This window comes from Schistocerca cancellata, chromosome 8, assembly GCF_023864275.1.
Source record: "Schistocerca cancellata isolate TAMUIC-IGC-003103 chromosome 8, iqSchCanc2.1, whole genome shotgun sequence".
Lineage (NCBI taxonomy): Eukaryota > Metazoa > Arthropoda > Insecta > Orthoptera > Acrididae > Schistocerca > Schistocerca cancellata.
In genome coordinates, this window is record NC_064633.1 from 592,541,241 (window position 1) to 592,568,445 (window position 27,205).

The window sequence follows — 27,205 nt, forward strand, 5'->3', positions numbered from 1 at the left end:
CCTTTACAAGGTAACAAGTTGGGATTGTCAATAGTATTTGCATGTCTATGTACCTTTAAGTAACTTCCCTTCCTGTGAGATTCCATTCATGAATGCGGCCTTGTACAGGCTCCTGTGTCGTACCAAAGTAGCGCAGTCGGTAGGCAATTTGCCGCCTACGCGCGAAATGAAAAGGTTCAATATTCGGATTCGGATTCCATCGACCTCGACGCGTCACTACTGATATAGGTCACAAACTATAAATTTGCTGGTATCTTATTGCTTGGAGCCAGTGCCGCCCATACCAGTCTAACGAATTCGGACCACTTTCATCTTTATCTACATGATTACGCTGTAAAAGTAATTAAGTACCTGGCAGAGCGTTCATCGAACCATCTTCTACCTCTGTCGTTGCACTCTTGAACAGCGCGTGAGATAAACCAACACTGAAACCATCCCGTGTGAACTTTGATTTCTCATATCTTATTGCGTTGATTATATCTTCGTGTGTATGTGAACTCCTGCAAATATTTTTGCATTCGGAGAAGAAATTTGGTGAATGAAACTTCATGAAAAGGTTCTGCTGCAATTAAAAACACATTTGTTTTAATGACTGCCACCATAATCCGCGCATCATGTCAGTGGCACTCTCTCCCCTAATGATCGATAGTACAAACCGAGCTGTTTTCCTTTGAACTTTTTCGACGTCCTCCGTCAGACCTCTCTGATGGCCGGCCGGAGTGGCCGTGCAGTTCTAGGCGCTACAGTCTGGGGCCGAGCGACCGCTACGGTCGCAGGTTCGAATCCTACCTCGGGCATGGATGTGTGTGATGTCCTAAGGTTAGTGAGTTTTAATTACGAGGTGCATTCAAGTTCCAAGGCCTCCAATTTATTTTTCTAATTAACTACTCACCCGAAATCTATGAAACTGGCGTTAGTTATCGACGTAATCGCCCTGCAGACGTACACATTTTTCACAACGCTGACGCCATGATTCCATGGCAGCGGCGAAGGCTTCTTTAGGAGTCTGTTTTGACCACTGGAAAATCGCTGAGGCAATAGCAGCGCGGCTGGTGAATTTGCGGCCACGGAGAGTGTCTTTCATTGTTGGAAAAAGCCAAAAGTCACTAGGAGCCAGGTCAGGTGAGTAGGGAGCATGAGGAAACACTACAAAGTTGTTATCACGAAGAAACTGTTGCGTAACGTTAGCTCGATGTGCGGGTGCGTTGTCTTGGTGAAACAGCACACGCGCAGCCCTTCCCGGACGTTTCTGTTGGAGTGCAGGAAGGAATTTGTTCTTCAAAACATTTTCGTAGGATGCACCTGTTACCGTAGTGCCCTTTGGAACGCAATGGGTAAGGATTACGCCCTCGCTGTCCCAGAACATGGACACCATCATTTTTTCAGCACTGGCGGTTACCTGAAATTTTTTTGGTGGCGGTGAATCTGTGTGCTTCCATTCAGCTGACAGGCGCTTTGTTTCTGGATTGAAAAATGGCATCCACGCCTCATCCATTGTCACAACCGACGAAAGGAAAGTCCCTTTCATGCTGTCGTTGCACGTCAACATTGAGTGGCAACATGCCACACGGGCAGCCATGTGGTCGTCCGTCAGCATTCGTGGCACCCACCTGGATGACACTTTTCGCATTTTCAGTTCGTCATGCAGGATTGTGTACACAGAACCCACAGAAATGCCAACTCTGGAGGCGATCTGTTCAACAGTCATTCGGCGATCCCCCAAAATAATTCTCTCCACTTTCTCGATCATGTCGTCAGACCGGTTTGTGCGAGCCCGAGGTTGTTTCGGTTTGTTGTCACACGATGTTCTGCCTTCATTAAAAACTGTCGCACCCACGAACGCACTTTCGACACATCCATAACTCCATCACCACATCTCTCCCTCAACTGTCGATGAATGTCAGTTGGTTTCACACCACGCAAATTCAGAAAACGAATGAGTGCACGCTGTTCAGGTAAGGAAAACGTCGCCATTTTAAGTATTTAAAACAGTTCTCATTCTCGCCACTGGCGGTAAAATTCCATCTGCCGTACGGTGCTGCCATCTCTGGGACGTATTGATAATGAACGCGGCCTCATTTTAAAACAATGCGCATGTTTCTATCTCTTTCCAGTCCGGAGAAAAAAAATCAGAGGCCTTAGAACTTGAATGCACCTCGTAGTTCTAAGTTCTAGGAGCCATTTGAACCATTTGAACCTCTCTGATGCAGTTTCCACACCGGGCTGCAGTACTCGAGAAGAGGACGGACAAGCATGGTGTAAGCAGTCTCTTCAGCAAACCTTCTCATTTTGCAATATTCTTCCAGTAACTCGCAGTCCTAGATTTGCTTTCCCACGACATTATATACGTGAGCGTTCTAATTTAAATTAATTGTATCTGTAATACATAGGTACTTAGTAAAACTGCACTGCCTTAAGATTTGCTTGACGTCCCGTGTAACCGAAATTAACCGGACTCCTTTTAGTACTGGAGTGGATAACCTCACACTTTTCGTTATTTAGAATCAACTGCCACTGTTTGCATCATACAACCGTTAGACACATAAAATGTAATAGCGTTTACTGATATCGTCAACCATCAATTGTACAATGGAATGACGACAGTGAAAATTTGTGCTGGGACTCGAACTCGTATTTCTCATTTATCGCGAGCGCTCGTCTTACCTTTAGGCCACCCGCGACCAGACTCAAACTTGCTCATGTAATCAGCCACGTGCCTACAATTCGCATTCGTACTTAGCATCCTCGTTCTCAACGACACAGGCTCTGCAATATCGCATACAGAACTCTTGTCTAAATCATTTTGCAATAGTTTTCTATCATCTGATAACTTTAGAAGGCGACAAATGACAGCATCATCTGCCAACAATTTAAGAGGGTGTACCATGGGGACCGGAGGCATGCCCTTTAATTGAATGTCTGCTCCGCTTCATCTAGAGTACCTATGTCTATGTTGTTTATGTTGGCCGTTGTGCTCAATTCGTATTCTGGGGTATTTACTTCGACTCCTTTGATGAAGGAATTTCGGCAAACGGTGTTTAGCAACTTCGCTTTAGTGGTACTGTTTTCTGTAACGCTACCATTGCTACCACTCAGTGAAGGTACTGACTGCGTCCTGTCGCTGGTGTATTTCGGGTATGATTTTAACCCCTGTGGATTTTTTGGCATATTTCGAAATAGGGTTTCACTGTGGAAACTGTTAAAAGGATCTCGTACTGACTACGCCCGAAATTTCAACCTTGTGTGGAACTTTACCAATCATCGCGATGTTGCGTTCTTTTAAATTTGGCGTGCTCCTGCAACAGTATTATGAGCTCTTTTGTTTACCATGGGGGTCAATACCATCCCTCATTAATTTGATTGATGCATGTCTGTCAGTTGCTGCCGGTACTATTTCTCTGAATTTAAACCTCATCTGGACTGCGCTTATAATGACTGGAATTAGTGGAGACCGTCTGTTAGAAAGAATCAAGTGAATTTTCATATACCTTTTATGTAAATACTAAATATTTTCCTTCACGCATTCGAGTTAGGTGGTGCAGTGGTTAGCACACTGGACTAGCATTTTGGAGTACGACGGTTCGAACTCGCGTCCGGCCATCCTGATTTAGGTTTTCCATTATTTCCCTAAATCGCTTCAGGCAGATGCCGGGATGTTTCCTTTGAAAGGAAACGGCCAACTTCCTTCCCAAAACCGATGAGATCGATGACCTCGCTGTTCGGTATCCTCCCCCGAACCAATCAACCTCCATCCATTAATGATTTTTGTACATCCTCTTACAAAATAAGCTGAAGCTTTATTGTGATATTTGTAAGACTTCCTTCCAGAGGAATAGCTCTCGATCTCTGAAATGCACCTGGCACATTGTACCGTAAGAGATAATTCTAAAAGGTTCTGGTCTTACACATTTCTCTTACCGAGGATACTCTGCATGGCAGTTGGATTCCGATTAGTGGATTTACATCTACGCTATTTTGTCAAAAACTTACTTTCTGAGTTCATGGCTGTGTGCAAAATACAGATTGATTCGTACAAAGAAGACAACAGCCCCATCATACTATTTATTTACACAAGCAGCGCCGTCACCAGAATAAACGGAGAAAAACTTAGGTAAACTTCAAGAAATGTAAATCTAGACGCGAACAGCAGTCTGAAGATGAACCTTTTGGTTTGAAACCGGTAACGGCGCTATTTGTGTAAATAGATAGCGTTATCAATAGAGGTGTGTTGGTGTTGTCTTCTTCGTATGAATCTGCGTGTATGCACATTTACTTTCAAATTTGAACATTGCGGGGAATACGTCGTAGGGGCGGCGTACCGATATTAGCGGGTCTCTGTTCTACTGCGATCGCGTGTTGAGCGACGCAACGAGCTGTCTGCCTATACGCTTGCGTAATAGTACCCAATCACATTTAGTTCCACCGCATCAGCACCAGGAACGGCGTTTATTTTGCAAAAAGAGCGAGTAACTGAGTCACCGGCGGGAGCCGTGCTCCCTGCAGATAACTCGCTATCTGCGACTGCATCGGCCGCCCCGTGTGAGTTCCCCCCAGCCCGACGCACGCAGCCGTCCCAGGAAGTGACTTTCCGAATCGCAGATGTACGGATCTAAAAACTTTCCGGACCCTCCGTGCCGCCGCTGCCGCGTTCTTCCTCCAGTTCTCGTTCGAGGAATCGATCGCTGATTTATTGCCCTCGTTCTGATTGCTTTTCCAATAGCCTTATGCGCGGAAATGGCAAAGTTTCCGCGATATTTTGCAGACTTTGCTATGCAGTCAGCCTGCAGGTATTATTGCTTTACGGTGCTCGAGAGCGGCGCCCACTTCCGCCGAACACCGAACATTAGCCGTCGTTGCGTGTGTATATATATCACGTATTACTATATGTACCTGTTATTCAGTTGCATTTCTGTCCGACCGACACCCGAGAACATCCAGCCACAACTTAAAGGGAGGGAAATGTAAGTAAAATTCTAACCACAAAAATAAAATTAATAATGGGAACAGCAACAAAATGTTAAGATGAATAAATCTGATGGTAAGAATAACAAAGAAGTGCAGTTAATTTAATTGAAATGTTAAAAGTAGAACATATTCCTGACTTCTTGCATTAACTGATCACGAATCGCTAGCCATTGCCGGTTAAAAACTAAATGTCGTAATTACTGGTAAAACTTCATGTAGTCTGTACATAGAGAAATAGTAATAGTTGTCATCTCTTCAAATTTTGAATACAACGCCCGCCATATTAGTTGCCTCAAAGACTAGCTTCTAGTTGGAAGTGTTTTGACAAAATAATCCCAGAATGCTTTATTTACGAGTGTACAATTAATTCTCTTTCCAATTCTAAGGGTGGCAGGGGTAAAATACACGGAAACCAGATGGCAGTTATAAGAGTGGAGGGGCACGAAAGGGAAGCAGCGGCTGGGAAGTGAGTGAGACAGGGTTGTAGCCTCTCCCCGACGTTATTCAATCTGTATATTGAGAAAGCAATAAAGGAAACAAAAGAAACGTTCGGAGTAGCTATTAAAATCCACGGAGAAGAAATCAAAACTTTGAGGTTCGCCGATGACATTGTAATTCTGTCAGAGACAGCAAAGTACCTGGAAGAGCAGTTGAACGGAATGAACAGTGTCTTGAAAGGAGGATATAAGATGAACATCAACAAAAGCAAAACGAGGGTAATGGAATGTAGTCGAATTAATTCGGGTGCTGCTGAGGGAATTAGATTAGGAAATGAGACACTTAAAGTAGTAAAGGTGTTTTGCTATTTGGGGAGCAAAATAACGGATGATGGTCGAAGTACAGAGGGTATAAAATGTAGACTGGCAATGGCAAGGAAAGCGTTTCTGAAGAAGAGAAATTTGTTAACATCGAGTACAGATTTAAGTGTCAGGAAGTATTTTCTGAAAGTATTTGTATGGAGTGAAACCATGTAAGGAATTGAAACGTGGACGATAAATAGTTTGGACCAGAAGAGAATAGAAGCTTTCGAAGTGTGGTTCTACAGAAGAATGCTGAAGATTACATGGGTAGATCACATAACTAATGAGGAGGTATTGCATAGAATTCCGGAGAAGAGCAGTTTGTGCCACAACTTGACAAGAAGAAGGGACTGTTGGTAGGACATATTCTGAGGCATCAAGGGGTCACAAATTTAGCACTGGAGGGGAGCGTGGAGGGTAAAAATCGTAGAGGAAGACAAAGAGATGGATACACTAAGCAGATTCAAAAGGATGTACGTTACAGTAGGTACTGGGAGATGAAGAAGCTTGCACAGGATATAGCGGCATGGAGAGCTGCATCTAACCAGTCTCAGGACTGAAGACCACAACAGCAACACAACTAATTCATGTACATCCACATCAAAGCCCACAAGTAACCTAGTGGTGTGCGGCGGATAATACTTTCGGCACCATTATCTGATGCCTCAAATCCTGTTTCACTCGCGAATAGTGCGTGGGAAGAATGACTGACGGTAAGCGTCTGTATCGGCTCTAATTTCTCAAATTTTTTTCCTTGTGGTCAATACGCGAGATGTACGTGGGATAGAAGTAATATGTTGTCCGACTCTTCCTGAAAAGTGCTATCCTGAAATTTGAAAAGTAAATCTCTCCGTGATGCATAACGTCTCTCTTTGAACGCCTGCCAGTGGAGTTTGTTTAGTATCTCCGTAAAGCTCTCTCGGCAGCTAAACGATCCCGTGACGAAACGCGCCGCCCTACGTTCGATCTTCTCTATCTCCTCTATCAATCTTACCTGACACGGATCTCAGATAGGTGAACAATACTCAAGAATCGGGCGAACAAGTGCCTTATAAGCCACTTCTTTGGCGGATGAGTTTCATTTCCTTAAGATTCTTCCGATGAATCTAACTTTGCTGTCTGCTTTTCGCACCGTCTGTTTTATATGGTCATTCCACTTAAGATCGCTCTGGATAGTTACACCTGGATATTTTACGGCAGACGCTTTCTCTGTCTGTTTGTCGTCAATAGTGTAGCTATAACAGTAGTAGATTTCTTTTAATATGTATGCGCAATATGTTACATTTATTTACGTTCAGGGTCAACTGCCAGATTCTGAACCATTCATCAATTCCTTGCAGGTCGATCTGCAAATTATTACTATCTTCTGGCGTTGCTACTTTTGTATAAAGGGTTGGTTGGTTGGTTGGTTGGGTGGTTTTGGGGAAGGAGACCAGACAGCGTGGTCATCGGTCTCATCAGATTAGGGAAGGATGGGGAAGGAAGTCGGCCGTGCCCTTTCAGAGGAACCATCCCGGCATTTGCCTGGAGTGATTTAGGGAAATCACGGAAAACCTAAATCAGGATGGCCGGACGCGGGATTGAACCGTCGTCCTCCCGAATGCGAGTCCAGTGTCTAACCACTTGGTATAAAGAACTGCATCATCTGCGAATAGCCTTAAAGAGCATACGACGCTTTCTACTAGATCATCTACATGTATTGTGAACAGCAACGGTAATAACACACTTCCCTGTGGTACTTCGGATATTACCTTTACATCGGTCGATTTACTTTCGGTAAGAGCGACGTGTTGAGTTTTGTATGCAATAAAGTCTTGAATCCAATTGCGGGTCAGCTCCGATACTCCCTAAGCTCGTATTTTTTTCATTAAATGGAAATGCGGGATGCTGTCAAATTCATTACTGAAATCAAGGAACACGGTATCAACCTGAGCGCCTTTGTCCACTGCACTGTGGATCTCATGGAGATACAGAGCGAGCTGAGTTTCGCAGGATCTCTCTTTGCAGACTCCATGCTGATTTTTATAGAGGAGCTGCTTATTTTTCAAGAATCTCATAATTCCTGAGCATAAAACATGTTCCTTATATCTACAACAGGTTGACGTCAACGATATAGGTCTATAATTGTGTGGATCTGTCTTACGTCTCATCTTAAAAACGGGAATGACCTGCGATTTTTTCCAGTCGTTAGGTACATTTCGTTGCTCAAGGCATCTACGATAAACTACTGCTAGAAGGGGAGCAAGTTCTTTCGCATAATCTTCATAGAATCTAAGTCTCTCATCTGGTCCTGAAGCCTTTCCACTACTAAGCGATTGTAGCTGCTTTTCAATTCCCGATCGGTTATCTCAATAATTCCATTATCGTCTAAAGCGTAAAGGAATGACATTTCATCCGTAAGTGGATCCGTTCAAGTCATAATTTCTTTCATATACACTCCTGGAAATTGAAATAAGAACACCGTGAATTCATTGTCCCAGGAAGGGGAAACTTTATTGACACATTCCTGGGGTCAGATACATCACATGATCACACTGACAGAACCACAGGTACATAGACGCAGGCAACAGAGCATGCACAATGTCGGCACTAGTACAGTGTATATCCACCTTTCGCAGCAATGCTGGCTGCTATTCTCCCATGGAGACGATCGTAGAGATGCTGGATGTAGTCCTATGGAACGGCTTGCCATGCCATTTCCACCTGGCGCCTCAGTTGTACCAGCGTTCGTGCTGGACGTGCAGACCGCGTGAGACGACGCTTCATCCAGTCCCAAACATGCTCAATGGGGGACAGATCCGGAGATCTTGCTGGCCAGGGTAGTTGACTTACACCTTCTAGAGCACGTTGGGTGGCACGGGATACATGCGGACGTGCATTGTCCTGTTGGAACAGCAAGTTCCCTTGCCGGTCTAGCAATGGTAGAACGATGGGTTCGATGACGGTTTGGATGTACCGTGCACTATTCAGTGTCCCCTCGACGATCACCAGTGGTGTACGGCCAGTGTAGGAGATCGCTCCCCACACCATAATGCCGGGTGTTGGCCCTGTGTGCCTCGGTCGTATGCAGTCCTGATTGTGGCGCTCACCTGCACGGCGCCAAACACGCATACGACCATCATTGGCACCAAGGCAGAAGCGACTCTCATCGCTGAAGACGACACGTCTCCATTCGTCCCTCCATTCACGCCTGTCGCGACACCGCTGGAGGCGGGCTGCACGATGTTGGGGCATGAGCGGAAGACGGCCTAACGGTGTGCGGGACCGTAGCCCAGCTTCATGGAGACGGTTGCGAATGGTCCTCGCCGATACCCCAGGAGCAACAGAGTCCGTAATTTGCTGGGAAGTGGCGGTGCGGTCCTCTACGGCACTGCGTAGGATCCTACGGTCTTGGCGTGCATCCGTGCGTCGCTGCGGTCCGGTCCCAGGACGACGGGCACGTGCACCTTCCGCCGACCACTGGCGAAAACATCGATGTACTGTGGAGACCTCACGCCCCACGTGTTGAGCAATTCGGCTGTACGTCCACCCGGCCTCCCGCATGCCCACTATACGCCCTCGCTCAAAGTCCGTCAACTGCACATACGGTTCACGTCCACGCTGTCGCGGCATGCTACCAGTGTTAAAGACTGCGATGGAGCTCCGTATGCCACGGCAAACTGGCTGACACTGACGGCGGCGGTGCACAAATGCTGCGCAGCTAGCGCCATTCGACGGCCAACACCGCGGTTCCTGGTGTGTCCGCTGTGCCGTGCGTGTGATCATTGCTTGTACAGCCCTCTCGCAGTGTCCGGAGCAAGTATGGTGGGTCTGACACACCGGTGTCAATGTGTTCTTTTTTCCATTTGCAGGAGTGTACGTGAATGTTGGTTGCTTTTACTGTATTGGATATATCGCGGTTATTTGATTTTAGAGTTCCCGTCAATCCAAATATAAAACCTGTCTGGGTGAGAGCTGTGAGAAGGTAGGATTGGAAACCGACCAAATATGGCAAAACATGTTTACAAAATTTCCTAGTAGGTTGGAAAGACAGAGTCTGCATGTCGAACAATGCGGCATTGTAGCATTTTCATCTTACCCACTTCTATTCTTGGTTACTCTAAATGTGTAACAACTACAGAGCTGCATTGAAATGAAATGAAGTCCCATGCTTCTTTACAGAGCGTAGGGGAACGATGCGGGAGACCCGCACAGCCTTACTAGGCAAGGTCCTATGGAGGTGGTTTGCCGTTACCTTCCTCCGACCGTAATGGGGATGAATGATGATGATGAAGACGAGACAACAACACCCAGTGATCTCGAGGCAGGAAAAATCCCTGACCCCGCCGGGAATCGAACCCGGGACCCCGTGCTCGGGAAGCGAGAACGCTACCGCGAGACCACGAGGGGCGGACACAGAGCTGTATTACCAGGGGGAAATTTGTAATATTACTGCAAGGAGTTGCATTGAAGACAATAAAATCGTCTAGAGCGCCTTCCTGGCGTTGCGTTATCCACGAAAGCACTGTAACATTTTCTAATTGAGACAACTGCTACGTGCGCACGACAGAAATTGAGAATAAGAATCACTCGTAAACACTAGTCTGTTAATGGTTTGGGGTAACTAATGTGGTGGAACCTGCCTGAAAGCAACGTACAGCTGATGTCTGTAGCACCAACTCCCATTATTATACCTCTATGGATTCACGTTTAGAAGGAATATCTACGGAGCGAGTATTCAGTTGAGTGGAGGAGGCGGAAGAGGAGAGGGAAACTAGTATTTAACGTCCTGTCGACATTACATACGGATCACACATCTACATCTACGTGATTACTCTGCCATTAACAATAAAGTGCCTGGCAGAGGGTTCAATGAACCTTCTTGAATGAACCATCTTCAAGCTGTGTCTCTGTCCTTCCATTCTCGACAGGCCCGCGGGATAAAAGGGCACTTAAATTTTATTGCGCGAGCCCTGATTCATCTTAGTTTACCGTGACGAACATTTACCCCTATGTAGGGGAGTGTTAACAGTGTTTTCGCAATCGGGGGAGAAAAGTGGTGGTCGAAATTTCATGAGAAGATCCCGTCGCTACGAAAAACGCCTTTGTTTCAATGATTGCCGCTCCAGTACACGTATCATATCTGTGGCACTATCTCCAATATTTCGCGATAATACAAAAGGAGCTATCTTTCTTTAAACTTTTTCGATGTCATCCGTCAATCCCAACTCATGCGGATCCCACTCCGCACAGTAATACCCCAGAACAGGGCGGACAAGAGTGGTGTAAGCAGTCTCTTTAATAGACCTGTTGCACCTTCTAAGGGTTCTGCAAGAGTGTTTGCTCAGAGAGTACGAAAGGATGGAGAACGAAATCGGCAGCGCCCACTCAAAAGGACCATCCCACAATTCTCCTTAAGCGATTTTGGGAAATCATGGAAAACCTATATCAGGATAGCAGGAGGTGGCATTGAACCGTCGTCCATGAGGATTAATTCCCATGTGCTGTAGCACTTTAACCCAACCAGTGTTTCAATTATTAAAAACAATAACAGCATAACTGAGCCCCAATTTGGCGTCTTCATTCCAACTAAAATATTTTTTGTGAGCGAGTCCATATAAGATTATTGAACGACTCATTGGGATTTTGAGTCTGACCATGCAGACACTTCTTCAGTAATTCAGAATTTGCCATGTCTCTGTATATATGTTTTATGATATCCATGACTGCTGCTGGGGTGGAATGTTTATGGCTGTATGAACTGTTTGAGTACTGTACATTGCGGTAATTGCACGATGAATCACGTCCAGGAGGGCAAAGGTGGGGTACTGGTTTTTCATCAGCTGACAGTGTGTGGAAAAACGTAGCCCATACTTACTGCTCCATTTTCAACAAATCCTAAGTATTATTTCTAATGGCCATCCAATATTACTGCTGTAGTTCATCAATCGTTAGGTCTGCCAGCGTGCTTCGTATGGTTTTACCATCAGAAAGTTTCTTGTATCTCAAACTTTTTTTCAACTTCTTCAACCTGGTGCCCATCCTCTTCTGGACAAGGCCTTTAAAACGCAGCAATCCACAGCCTTCAATATAAAAAAATTACCGATTTCATTCGATATCGAAGTAACGCAAGTAAAAATTTTAACAGTTTCAACCGGTGTAGGTTATATTTAAAAAAATAAAATACTTCCCATGTCAGTTTATAAGTGATGATATATATAAAACGTTTTATTCGGAAAATTGCAAATTTTATAATGAGATAAAAATCTGAAAATGTGAATTGTTTTTCCATTCTAACTCCCCATAATATTACCGTCGTGTTCTGTAAAGCACCAAAGAAAATTCTGTTAATACTTTAGTTTACTTACTTGAATAATGTGATATGGTTCAAATGGCTCTGAACACTATGGGACTTAACTTCTGAGGTCATCAGTCCCCTAGAACGTAGAACTACTTAAACCTAACTTACCTAAGGACATCACACACGCCCATGCCCGAGGCAAGGTTCGAACCTGCGCCCGTAGCTGTCGCGCGGTTCAAGACTGTAGCGCCTAGAACCGCTCGGCCACACAGGCCGGCTGTGATCAACCACAACACGTGTTAGTGAACATGTGTGTTTCGATGCTAAGGAAAGAATCTTCCATGTGTCGAATAATACCCTCGAAGACCTTCATGAACTAACCCCCAAGTGTGAACCAAAGAGCTCTGTGTATTACAGAAATAAATGGAAGGGCGTTCTGTAAATGCGTTTTCTGGACATCACAGATGCAGACTGTGTACACTACTCTGAACGAGAAGCAATGTCCGCGTTGGGTTTCTGCAGCAGTGAATACGGGCGCTGTATTAAAAGAAGGCAAAAGTAATTCTCTGCCGCAGAGGGACGGTGTTTGCTGTTACGTGAAGATTAATTTGAAACACTGTATCTTTTCAAATATTTACGACACACAGTCCGGTACTCAGAACTTTATTCTAGCCACACATAAATGTACTCAGGAATTTCATTGTGACTAAAAGACAACGACAGCCGTGCAGGATTCACATTTACAATTTGTTATGACGAACCAATTTAGGGTCTGGCTTTGAACTTCCGAGGCATCGTCACAAGGCGCGGACAGCATTTAATACTGAACTCCAACAGAAGGAGATATCTGGAACGTGATGACAATCTCCGTATAAACCAGTATAGCTCCGAAACGGTCGATCCACATGAATCCATTCATACTCAGCTTTTCTAGCGTCTCATCCTGAGAGTTGCGCATCCAGGCATTCGGGAACGTGAAGCACTTCTTGGCTTCCGGGAAGTGCCTGACTCGGGAACAAACCAACGTTTATTCTTAAAAGTAGTAGGCAGGGGCATACGCTCGTACCTTTATTGTTTTGCATGTTGGTATTCCCGTTGTTACGATTTTACTTTGAAATGTCACTTTTTATTTGTAGTTTACGGTCGCTATTTGAGCTTACATATTGTCATTTTGTTATTTGTAGATAATGTTTGGAGCTGCGGACGCTACAAAATGGAGTGCCGAGTGAGAAATCGGAACATTTCTGACATATTATTCTGTTTCAGTCCAATAGACGGGTTACAGCAACAGAGGCAGCCAGAAACATTTGCGCAGTGTATCGGAATAATGCCACTGGACAGAGCACGGCAAGAAAATAGTTTTGTAGGAGGATAGTTTTGACGTTAGTGAATCTCCACGTTCAGGATGACCTTCGGAATTTGATGAAGATATTTTACACGCATTCATCGTCAGTGTTGTTGAGATATGGCAGGGGTGACGAACAGCAATCATTACACCGTCGTGTGACGTTTGTGTTCGATGGTCACGGTTCTGAAATCTGGGGTGTGGGTACCACATACTCTAAGCCAGAATTACAAAAATCAGCTGGGGGCCACATGTGCGTATCTGCTTGCTCGTCATCAACTGGTTCATGAACAACACCGACCATTCCAAACCTGTATCACTGTTGGCGACGCGAAATGGCTTCTTTATGCTATCTTAAGGAAAAGGAAGGAATGGCTGAGCCCAAAGAAAGCAACAACTCCCCTTAAAAAGACGTGTACGCATCCATAAAATATAATGTTATGCTTCTGGGGGAATAACGACGGTGTGGTTATACTACGAATTACATCCACGAAGTGTAATCGTTACTACTGACATTATTATCAACAACTGAAACGTCTTGCAGACGGAGTCCAAGAACAACGACCAGAAATGGTGCGTCAATTGATGCTACTCCATGATAGTTCACGCCCGCATTCTGGCACACTGAAAAAAAAAGAAAAAGAAAAAAAAATACTTGAGTGGATTGGGAAGTCATTCCGCACCGAACTTATTAACCTGATCTTGCGCCCTCTGAAATTCACCTCCTCCTCCCTCAGTCAAAGAAACTATCAAGGAACTTCCCTTCCGGATGAAAATACATGACTCGACAGGTTCTTTGACTCAAAATCACGTGATTTCTACAGTCACCCCAGAGTTGGCAAACTGTTGTGAATACTGAAAAGAGTATGTTATTGATGACTAAAGTGCCTGTTAAGTGTATCTCTTATGTAAACTTACCCAAAAAACCCACGAACGTATCCACCACATCAAAGCAACGATGAAGGGTATTAACATAATGTATAGGTGGATTAAGGGTTCCTTGATGCAGAGGGTGCCGGACGTCAGCTTGGATGGACAGTAATCGACAGAGTTGGACGTAACTTCTACCGTGTCAGAGGAAAGTGTACTGGGATCCTTCCTGTAGTATATTAGTGACGTGGAAGATGTTAATGGTATCCTTAGATATTGTGCAGCAGTAGCCGTTACTTATAACGAAATACCATCCAGAAAAAAACTTTACAATTACTCAATCCGGTCTTGATCATATTCCAATATGCTGAAAACTCTGACAACTTTCTTCGATTCTACAAAAATGTAGAGCTGTGCACTTCACAAAATGCAAAAAAAATTGTATCCTGTGTATACATTATCACTGAGCCGCAAATAAAACTGGCGTATCCACACAAATATTAGGTTATAACAATTTCTATGAATGATGGCGTATGCTCAGTCGTAGGTAAGGGTGGTGGGAGTCTTCGATTCATTAGGACGATAGTGGGAAAATACAGTCGCTCTAAAAAGAAAACAGTTTACAAAATGCAGGTGCGTCTTTTCTTAGAATTTTGCTTAAGCATGTGGGACTAGTATCAAATGGGAGCATCAGGGGCACAGGAAGTGTGGTGAGAATGACACAGATTTGCCTGACTCACGCGAGAGCACGGGAGACGCCCATTATCCGCGGAAGCCTACTTACAAAGTTTCAAGAACCAGTATTAAGTGAAGAATTTGGGGACGTATTTCACACTCCCTCGCTATAGCCCCAACCGAAGAGAAGCTTAGAGTAATTACAGTGCACAAGGAGGCAATTAACAGCTCGTCGTTGAATAAGAAGAACCGCTGCGGCTGTTAAAAGCCTCTGTTCACCGATACGACAGGTTTCACAGACTACGTTTGCAGCATCAGTTGTTTATAGGTATACAAATGAAGAAAAAAACAACGTATTACAGTTTAGAAACGGCAGGAAATGGAAAATAAGAGCGATTTCTTTTGTATCTGCTTAATAGTAAGTTCGTAGAAGCGATGTGTTTAAAAGCGGAAAAAAGAACATTCCCCAATGTTACCATCACGACATTTAAATTTTATAACCTGCAAATGTGCGAAAGTCCATTAAAAGAAAAAAATGGAGCTAAAGTGATCGCTAAACCTAGAAAAATACTCAGTAAAACTCGAAAAGCGGGAACGTACTGGATATTAAATTAATAATTTGGAAATATATTCTACAAAAAAACCGCGTTGAAACGTTGACGGAGAAAAAACTGCTAGGATAATGTACATTTCACCTCCAATGCAGACTGCATCGTGAGAAAGTGTTGCTGTTTGTGGTACGAAGCTAACCATAAACTGTGGTGCGGCCTACGCGAAAAGCCGTGCACGAACAGTGCTGCAAACAAGGTGTAACTAGGTACCCCGACTGAAATGTTTGGGGCTTGCTGCACATTTTTAAAGACAAAGTATGTTAACCAGAAACAATAGATTCTAACTTTTGAGTCACTTATATCCACATTATTTCTACAATTAATTTCGAAAAATTTTCAGAAACTACTGAAGTTCAATAAGATATTAATATCCATTGTCATACCCTTAAAATTAATAAATATTTACAAAGTAACAAAACTTTTGCAAAAGTTGTAAAAATAGAGCAATATCATTTATTTAAGTAATCAACATCTGCTAAAACATTTCTGTGATGTAAACGAGTCTCCAAGTTAAGAGTATTTTCAGGGGTTATTTTGGGGTGTGGAAAATCTAAGGTTTTTCGCTTTCCCGGTGAAGTATGTGGAAATTAGTGGCAATATCGGGTGTTGTGTGTCCTGTCTCCGGCAAACGAGCGCTCAAAGCAGACTTTTCGCTAGCAATAGCATCATATTCCCTAAATCTTACTTTAAAGCTCCTTCCGGTTTGGTCAATATACTTTCATGGACACCTGTCGCTCGATATACTGTACAAACTCGTGGGTTTATAATTTCTATATTTCTTTTCTTACCAGATTTTAATTTTCAGGTCATTAGTTTTCCGGATAAAATAAGCTGGTGTTATATTTTGTGCAGTCAACTGCTTACCTCTTTTCTACGACATATTCCCATACTAAGGCGTTCTTTGGTAAGTCTTATCTTTAGCGATGTTATTGCGTAGTGGGATCAAAATAGTATAACCATCATGTAATATCCGTGTTGCATTTTTGGGGTATTCTTTTGCACATTGTTGCTGATGACATTATGGACGACATCAGCATTATTGCCAATCAATTGGCTATGTACTTTATCATGCGAATCCCAGTCTCTAAAGCTATGCTCCATACGCTCCTTACGCTACTGTAACTGAAAGATACCCTCATATGCCGTAGAATGCTAAGTATCGTCTGCCATACACTTCACTATGGTTATCAGAGTACGTATTTAACTGTGAGTATATTGCAGTTAATTGCGTATTCATGTATGGTAGCACATGGTTAATGTCAATAAGCAAACACTAGCCAAATGTGCCAATGTGTCCTAAACAGCATTTTCAAATCCTTAATAGCATTGCTTTCGACAAGTAGCGAACTGCTCTTTGGCAAAATTTGCCAAGTACGTTCTGGAACCAGTATCGATATGAAACATAGGCTTTTTGATAGTGTCTCTGAGCAAGGGAAGTGTGGTACCTCTGATGGTTTCCAAAAGCTCCTAGACAATCAGATAGCTGACTAATAGCTGGGCCATAATTGTGTATACGTTTGAAACACACATGGATCTGGAGTCGCGGAGCTTGTGTCGCACGGTTATTTGTCATTAATTACACATGGTTAACTAGTGATGATTTGCGAAGACCAGCGCGCGAGGTGTCACAGGAGTTCAGAGTCACACTTTCGTTACCTTAAAGCTCAGTACGATACAGTGCTCTGCTCATTAATTCCGAACCGTTCAATTTCGTCATTATCTCCCACAATTTGGGTGATTCTGAATTGTGATGAAATTTATGTCCATAGATCTGAATCTGTGTGATAACTGAAATTCGCAACTTTCTTTCCACACGTATCTCTGAAGCCAAGTGGTTTCATGTCCATTGCATACTTAAGTTTACGGGCTGTACGATTCTTTTGTAAGTGTAAGTCTCTAACTGTAATTTCTTACTCTTTTTAAAAATCAGAAGGTTTTACTCAATGGTCTTTTGTGTCAAGCATTTATTTATAACAGGAGACAGATTCACTAAATCAGGTCTTCGAGACCTGCAGTCCAGTTAGCTGCTCCACTTGAAAACGTTAATACAATAACAGACGCTCCACTAGTTATTAAGTTGTTTCTCAAATGATGGCTAGTGTTCGCCTTTGAAGAGATGAGGGCATGTGAACAAAGAGCAGTCCAGTCCTACAAATTTTAAAAATTAATATTAGGCAGTCGAAGACCTCTTACTGTGGTCACAGAGCTCATGTGATACCTGTCAGCTACATAGCACCGTGTGCCAAGCGTAGGCGTCCGGGAGGCGTAAGGGAGAGGTGGGGGAGGAGCAAGACAGGGCACACGTCTGCCTCCCTCACTGAAATGTGCGGCCTAGAGTATTCATTCATTTATTCATTCATTCATTGAGTGGATAATCATCTCTGGGGTATGACGTACACAAAGGTGACAAGTCATGGGATAGTCCTAACATAATGTCGGATTTCGTTTGCCCGGCGTCGTGCAGCAACTCTATGTGCCATGGACTCAGCGAGTTGTGAGAAGTCCCCTACAGAATAGTGAGCAATGCTGCATCTGCAGCCGTCAATAACTGCGAAGGTTTTCCCGATGCACGATTTTGTGCACGAACTGACCTCCCAATTACGTCACACTACTGGTCGATGGGATTCAAGTCGGGCGATCTGGAAGTCCAAGTCATACGCTCGATTTGTCCACAATCTTCTTCAAACAAATCGCGAGCAATTGTGGCCAGGTCACATGACGCATTCTCATCCATACAAATTCCACTGTTGTATCGGAACATGAAGTCCACAAAAGGCTGAAAATGGTCTCCAGGTAGTCGAACATGATCATTTCCAGTCAATCGTCGGTTCAGTTGCACCAGAGGACCAAGTCCACTCCATGTGAACACAGACCACACAATTATGGAGCCACCAGTAGCTAGCACAGTGCCTTGTCGACAGCATGGGTCCATAGGTTCGTGGGGTCTGCATCACACTCTAACCATTCCTACAGCTCTTACCTACTGAGATCGGGATTCATCTGACCAGGCCACAGTTTTCAAGCCGTCTAAGAGTCCAACTGATATGTTTACACGCCCAGGAGAGGCACTGCAGACGGTGTCGTTCTGTTAGCAAAGGCGGCCGCTGTGGCCGAGCGGCTCTAGGCGCTTCAGTCCGGAAATGCGCTGCTGCTACGGTCGCAGGTTCGAATTCTGCCATGGGCATGGATATGTGTGATGTCCTTAGGTTGAAGGGGCTCCGGAACGCCCTATACTTGCAATGTTAAAATAACGCTTATAAATTACATCTTTCCTCACAAAGTATTTCAGGTAGGAAGTTGAACTTTTTACAGATTATTTATTGGAATATGGGCTACAACTTAACACGGGGATTTTACAAAATTTTAGTTCAGTTATTAAAGATGATTTTTTTCAATTGTAATGAAAATTCACAACATTTTTTTGCAATTTTTTATTTATATATTCAAAAATATACAGTTTTTTGGAAAAATGCTGTGTTAAATTATGCAGAAGGTACTGTGTAACATTTACTGAAAGTTTGAAACAAATATGTGTGGAAGATCCTTAGAAAACATGTAATTAGTATGAGAAAATAAAAGTTTTGGGAATCGAGCGACAAAGATTGGATTAACTGTTTAGTGCATTCCAGGTCCATAGGATGGATTATCTTCATCCTCTGCAAACTCCTCCTCCAGCTTCCTCTTGTTCCTGCTCCTGTTTACTCTTGCTTGTATTTCTAGACTCTTTACAGCCCTGTCTGCAGCCCGAAGGCGTTCCTTCTCTAAATCAAGCATCGCTCGTACCATGTTAGAACCTATCCTCATTCTCATATTTCTAAATACCTTGCACCTTACAATGTTGCCATAATTGAAAGTCGCAACAGCATCCTACACACCAAATTGAAGTGTTTCTATTCCAACAAATACAGTCTTGGGGACTCTCGACCATATAACACTATTTACACTGTCATTGAGGTTTTGAGTTTTTCCGTGAATACACTTCTTCAACAGTTCAGGTGCTGCTAAGTCTCTGAAAATAGGTTAGCCACAACACATACTTCATCTCACATCACTAAAATGTACCTGATGAACACGGACGTCAATAATAACACCATTTGATAGCAGTTTAACAGCGCCACCGTGGGTCACGCCCATATAGAACTCATTTAAAAAAAAAAATTTAAAAATAGTTGTAGTCTTCGGAATTGAATAAATTATATATCTATTAAAAGAAAACGCAAAAAAGTAAAAATTGAACTTTTCATGCCTTTGAGCCTTTCCGGAGCCCCTTAAGTAGCTCTAAGTCTAGGGGACTGATGACCTCAGATGTTAAGTCCCTTAGTGCTCAGAGCCATTTGAACCATTTGTTGGCAAAGACAGTCGCGTCACTCATCTGCTGCCATAGCCCATTAAAGCCAAATTTCGTTGCACTGTCCTAACGGATCCGTTCGTCGTCCGTCATTGATTTCTGGGGTTGTTTCACGCAGTGTTGCTTCTCTGTTAGCACTGACAACTCTATACAAACGCCGCTGCTCTCGGTCGTCAGGTGAAGGCCTTTGACCATTGCGTTGTTCGTGGTAAGAGATAATGCCTAAAATGTAGTAGACTCGGCCCGCCCTTAACACTGTGGATCTCGGAATATTTAATTCCGTAACGATTTCCAGAATGGAATCTCGCATGTGTCTAGCTCCAACTACCGTTCCATATTCAAAGCCTGTTAATTATCATCGTGTGGCCGTAATCACGTCGGAAACCTTATCATGTGAATCACATGAGTACAAAGGACAGCTCCACCAATGCACTGCAATTTTACATTTTGTATACGTGGTACTACCGTAAGGTGAGCATCCGTCCCGTTTTTTCGGGACAGTCCCGATTTTTGTGTGCCTGTCCCGAATTTTTTCAAAAGTAATTCCGGACACCTGTTTGTCCCGAAATTAACAGTCATGACCCAGTTTGTGCCGAATTAGACATTTATTTCACCTGTATCGGTATATTTTATTATTAGTTTTAGTTATGGTCGAAAATTGTTTAGCAAGAGGGTACGACAAATTGTCGAAACCGTTACCAAACTGTTTCTGCTGTGCAAACACGTGTTGACCGGAGTTCGAACAGCTAATGGGCAGTCAGAGACCACGGCAACTGGGAAAAAGTCGCACCCGAACGCATTCGCGCGGTCGAAACGGTTCTAACTGTAACTAGAACTGAAGAAGGAAGAAATCTGCATATTTTCTGATAGCCATAGAAGAGGCAGAGGTGGTTTTGTGGCAAACATGCAGACGAAATACAAAGTAACTCGAACAGACGAACAGTAATATACGCTCTAGTTGACTTTGGCGTCACCATCGCAGTGTATGCTGGTCTCTAGAATACTACCATTTGTCATCTGTGTGCGCCATATTATATCAGATTGAATTTTGATAAAGAAAATTCACAGCACTGATAAATGCAGTTGCCCTGATCGCACTCATTCATCTTTGAAGGTATTAATAAAATGTAAATATGCTTTTCTTTGTAACAAATTTAATTGATATTTTGTATTTATTACATTTAATTGAAATCTTCTTCTCATATAATAAGTAAATAAATAAATATAGCCCACTTTGCAAAATTTTTAATGCGCCCCGGATTTGGGCCTAGGAAATATGTTAATGTCCCGAATTTGTGTCTAGAAAATATGGTCACCTTATACTACCGCCATTTCTATATGTGCATATCACTATCCCATGACTTTGTAACCTCAGTGTATTTCGTGTCATCTATAAAATTGAGGTTTTAACGCACGAACAGTTCGAAACTGGCAGTATTTTTATAATAAAAGTGGTAGTTACACAGATTTGCCTCACCTCGGGAAAAGTATCTGCCAACACCCACGCATGTGTGTGATAAAAGTGCTGTGACGTTTGCTATATCTGCATTTTCTTTTCATTCCTCCATTTCTGAGATTCACAACGGCACACATGTCCTCGGGAACGTTCTCTGTGTGCCCAGCTCAACCAGCTGTGAAGACCTCAGCAGCCAGCAGAGGTGGAATTTAAAGCCCAGGACGTCTTCAAACAGACGCGGGGTCAAAATGAGACAGCTCGTCTAGCAGCGAGGGGAGCAGAGGGGAAGGGTGAGGCAGAAGGTGGGGGTGGGGGGGGGTCTTGCTGGAGAGGCTCGCCCTGTTGGCGGTGGCGCCTTAAATTATTGTTCGCTCCACCCCGTGTGAAGGGAACGAAAGAGCGCTGCGAAAGTAAAGGTTTTGGGACGGGTGGTGGAGAAAGGGCGTAAGGCGTGTGGCGAGAAGAGTGGGGGATGATTTGACACGGGCAGAGCGGTGTGTGACCGACTCAGAGACGGCGGAAGCGCCCGGGGCCGTCTGCAGTAATGACCTGCTGGCCGGGGCTGTGGAGCAAAGCGCGGGTGCGGGATGGCTGCCTCCGGCTCGCCGCCGATATTGGCAGCACTGCAGGCGCCGGGGAATCCCGGAACAACTGCAGCGCCGCGCTGCGCCACGCGCCTCCGATTGTTCTCTCGCCTCCTATCCGCGGGGAATTCGCCGCCTCGCGGACAATGGCGGTGCCGCCAAAGTCAAATGGGGCTGCTGGCCATCTTGCAACCCTAGCGAATAGGATTACTGTGTGTTCTGGAGAGGTCAACAGCGCTCACGGGGACAAATGTCACGGCGTGTGTCACTCAGGACTGCATACAGGTTGTTTTCACGTGAGTCGTCAGATTTCACGAGGCTATATACAGTATTTCTGAGATCTTTACCCCTAAACGCAGCTATTATCCAGTATTCCCTCCACTCCCATCCATCCGCTTCTGTCAACTGAGCTCCTGACGAAACATTATAATAGAAAAATTTATTTGAACAATTTTATTTTTAAAATAACGAGAGATTAATGGCATTTTGTTTTTGTAAATATTTTATTAAACCAAGAAGTAATGAGTCAACGAGACAATTAGTACTGCTTATTTCTCTGCAAAGATAAAGCTGTTCTCGATGCACCGTCTGAGCTAACTACAGCACCGTCTTAGGAAAGACAGCTAACTGTCCGCTTAGAAGGCAGACACTCGTTACAAACTGTTTCCTCTGCAATACGCTTCTCACTAGCGATACTTGCTTCATCCATATCCTGCACCCCTATTTAAAATCAACCAAGATAAAATGTGTCAACTATACTTACTCTACGTAAATCACTTGATTGTTGTACTTCTTACTTATGAACGGGCAGAAACTTTATCACTTCAGGCTGCCAACGTTTTCTTTCTGGCCACTGCCAATAATAATAGTAATAATAGGAATGATAATACTTTGTAGGCCTAAGCAGCATAGCAGACATTACATTCTCATTATTGTGTCGTTTTCAATTTGTTCGCATATTGTTGTGAAGTTAATAACACAGCAGTTTGTGGTTCATTATGGGAGATACCTACTGCTTGGGGATGGCACCACTCTTATCACACACACACACACACACACACACACACACACACACACACACATATATATATATGTATATATGTGTGTGTGTGTGTGTGTGTGTGTGTGTGTGTGGGTGTGTGTGATAAAAGTGGTGCCATCCCCAAGTAGTATATACATCCTGTTACACACACATGTTACAGAGTACAAAGTAGCTGCGTAGGGGGGTGGACTATATAAGGAACATGTTCATACATTCGTTTCCATGTTCATACATTCGTTTCACAATCTGTAACCTACGACACAATGAATGTGTCATGCGTTAATGCTAGGATATGTAAAAGTGTATGATTATTGGTAAATTAAAAAAAAACTATATTACACTATTAAAAAACTGTGAACATTTCAGTGATCAGTTTGTTGTCTCCCTGTCTGAGTGTAGAAAACATTTGTCTTAGCAACGGGAGAAGTATCTAGTTGATAATTGACATATGTTAAGATCTACAGTTCTTTCAGACCTACTAATTAACACGTACACATGACTTCTCCTCTACGAACAAACACGAAATTCGGGAAGAGGAGAGGTTCTGAAGTACAAGGAAAGTAGGCAATCAGAAAATTATTAATTTGTAATTGTACTACATGAAAAAATATGGTGAATTTAGCAGTGTATAGGGATACTGTCTGAGAAATTTATTGCTTATAAAGTTACTAGCACAGAAGTAATAAATTTAATTAGCATACATGGCGCGGTATATTTTCACACATTCGATTGTTTGTGACGTCATGTCTGTCGAACTATGGTAGGTAGGTGGTTCTTAGCCTCACAGTGATTCTTGCTTGGTAGTAAGTGATATATGTACCAGATTTAGTTGAAATCGGTCCAGTGGTTTAAGGGAGGTTGTGGAACATACACACATACGCACATGTATTTTTGTAATATGTATGAATTACGTTCTGTGACACCCTAGCCAGATGAGTTTCCTGTTGAAACAATAAATTCATACATCCGCGGCCTAATAGAATGGAATATTTCAATCAGAGTGGATAAGCTGCATATACAGGGTGTTACAAAAAGGTACGGCCAAACTTTGAGGAAACATTACTCAGGCACAAATAAACAAAAGATGTTACATATGTTATGTGGACATGTGTCCGGAAACGCTTAATTTCCATGTTTGGGCTCATTTTAGTTTCGTCAGTATGTTGTATCACGTTGGAATGAAGCCTCATCCGTAAAGAGAACATTTGCACTGAAATGAGGATTGACACATTGTTGGATGAACCATTCGCAGATGTGTACCCATGGAGGCCAATCAGCTGCTGATAGTGCCTGCACACGCTGTACATGGTACGGAAACAACTGGTTCTCCCGTAGCACTCTCCATACAGTGACGTGGTCAACGTTATATCACTGTACGACACACAGATCAATAGATATGACTTCGTTAACACCGAGATGAGGAAAGAATGCCAGACTATGCATAAAGTTTTAATACATTTGTCTTTTACTACTAATACACGCCAACATTCGAGTCAACTAAAGGAAATCCCTGAAGTCTGACAGCGCATTTGACAGCTTTCAACTGAGAAGCGCAAATGTCTGCAGACGAAAACAATACCCGCCTGTAGAGCTATGAGGGGGTGTTGCCATCCAGGCGTTTACAAAATCGAGTTGTAGGCACACGAAGCTGCTGTGCCCAGCGAGCAGAATGTGTTACGTAAGTTCATTTTCTGTTTCTAATATAAAATTGCAAAATGAATACCTGGGCAATATTGGGTTTGTGAGCTTGTGTTTTCACTGTGTGTGACATTTCCGACCGTGAAAGTTTGCATTTTACGAAAAGTTGAGCACTGTCGGGCGAGCTGACTAGGTTAGAGATTTGGCAGTCACTCTTTAGAAATTAAGGTCGTGAAACTAGTTTGTAAGCAATTGAAACCAATTAAATCCTAGCCTTATTTCTCTCGTTCGTTGTGCAAAAAAAATCGTATCTAATCTGCATCTACATATACAGCTACATACATATTCCCTAAGCCATTACACGCTGCATGATAGACAGTACCCTGTATAGCTGCTAGTCATTTCCCGTTCTTCTCCACTCGCAGACAGAACGAGGGAGAAACAACTGTTTGCAACTCTCCGTACGAGCCTTAATTTCTCTCCTCTTATCTTCGTGGTCCTCACGCGAAGTGTACATTGGCTCCAGTATAGCCTTTCTGCAGTCGGCCTCAAATGCCGGTTCTCTTCATTTTCTCAGTAGTGCCTCGCGTAAAGAACGTCGCCTTTCCTCGAGAGATTCCAATTTGAGTCCGCAAAGCATCTCTATAGTACTTGAATGATGACTGAACCTACTGCTAACAAATCTAGCAACACACCACTGAACTCCTCCCGTGTCACCTTTAATCCTAAACGTTTGAGCAGTACTCAGGAATGGGTCGCATTAGTGTTCTACACGCGGCCTCCTTCATGGATGTGCTACACTTTCCTAAAATTCTTTCAATAAAACGAAGGAGACCATTCGCGTCGTGCTCCTTCCATTTCATATCGCTTTGGAGTGTTACACCTAGATATTTAACTAATGCAGCACACTACTGATGCTATATTCGAACGTTACGTGATTGTTTCTGTGGTGTCACCGCCAGACACCACACTTGCTAGGTGGTAGCTTTAAATCGGCCGCGGTCCATTAATAAATGTCGGACCCGCGTGTCGCCACTGTCAGTACTTGCAGACCTAGCGCCACCACATGGCAGGTCTAGAAAGACGGACTAGCACCCGCCCCAGTTGTACGACGACTTTGCTAGCGACTACACTGATGAAGCCTTTCTCTCATTTGCCGAGAGACAGTTAGAATAGCCTTCAGCTCAGTCCATGACTACGACCTAGCAAGGCGCCATTAACCGTATCTGAAGATAGTCTCACTTGTATCGTCAATAGCGATGTACCACAAGGATGCATTAAAGTTAAGTAAACAGACGATACGTTCTTTTCTTATAGCATTAATTAAGTATCCTGTTCCAGACTTCACGACAGCCGGCGTGAGTTGACGCGTGCCATTTCGGTAACCTCACCCTGTGTCTAGACTGTCTTGTCTAGACACAACAGTTTCTCCTACTCATTCACAAGAACTTACTTTTTTCTACACTGGGAGCAAGCTGCTACTCATCACACAAACTAGACATTCTGTGTAAGTAATCCCGATCCTCATAACAATTGTTCAGCGAGGTGAGCGGTATATTTTGCCCGCGGATTTATGAGTTACTTATCGATATGAGCACGTGATTATCGTTTTACTGTTTTAAACAAAAATCATTCGCGAATAAAATGACTATAATCCTTTTTCACATCACGAGTATGTCAGTTACTCTAAGCTCGCTTCGTTCAAACTTCCGTTAACTTCTTGGCCGTAAATTTGACATCCTTTCTACTTTGCCGTATCAGTAATTGATCACCACCAAATAATACTGGGTAACTGGCATCATGCGGGAAAGAATTTCCTATAACTTCGCTTGAATGATTCCACCGTTACAATATGTACTGCGTACATATTGTAGACGGGGTCGGCGACGTATTGCACCCCTGTGTAAGTCCTGTCAATCTTTTGAATTTCTCAGTCAACTTTTTCCCTGTTTTAACTGCTGCGTACGATTGGTGGCATATTCTCCGAATTAGGGATAGTTGTTGCGCATCTAAACCTATATATTTCATGGCTTCGCACAGTGCGTTGACGGTTACAGAATCATGCGCTTTAATTCAACCCACAAGTATTAAGTGTACTGCATGATCCTCAGAATACGTTTTCTCACTTATTGGTCTATGTCTAAAAATACGATCTTTACAAAGTCTTCCAGGTGTAAAATCTCCGTCCCTAGTAGTGGAAGGGGATGGAGGGATATAATACTGCCACAGTCAACTATTGCAGCTGTAAAATAGCTTCAATACTTAAAATCAATTATCCATTTCTCGGGAAGCTGTGAAGCAGATGTGGAACGCCGGGTCGAGGAGGCAAGAGAAGGAATTAACATGTTAAATGGAGTTCTGCGGAGCCAGGCTCTATCAGAAGAAACAAATAAAAAGATTCTGCAAACAGTAGGGGGAAATATATTACCATATGGTGCAGAAGGATGGTCCCAGGGCGAGAGGCACGGAAGCAGAGCTCAGACGGTGGAGATGGATGGAATAAGGAGAGCAGCCGAATATCCAGGTCAGAGCGGAGAAGAAGTTAGTTAGGGGCATAATGGATATGGAACGAGAACTGCGAATACAGCTCT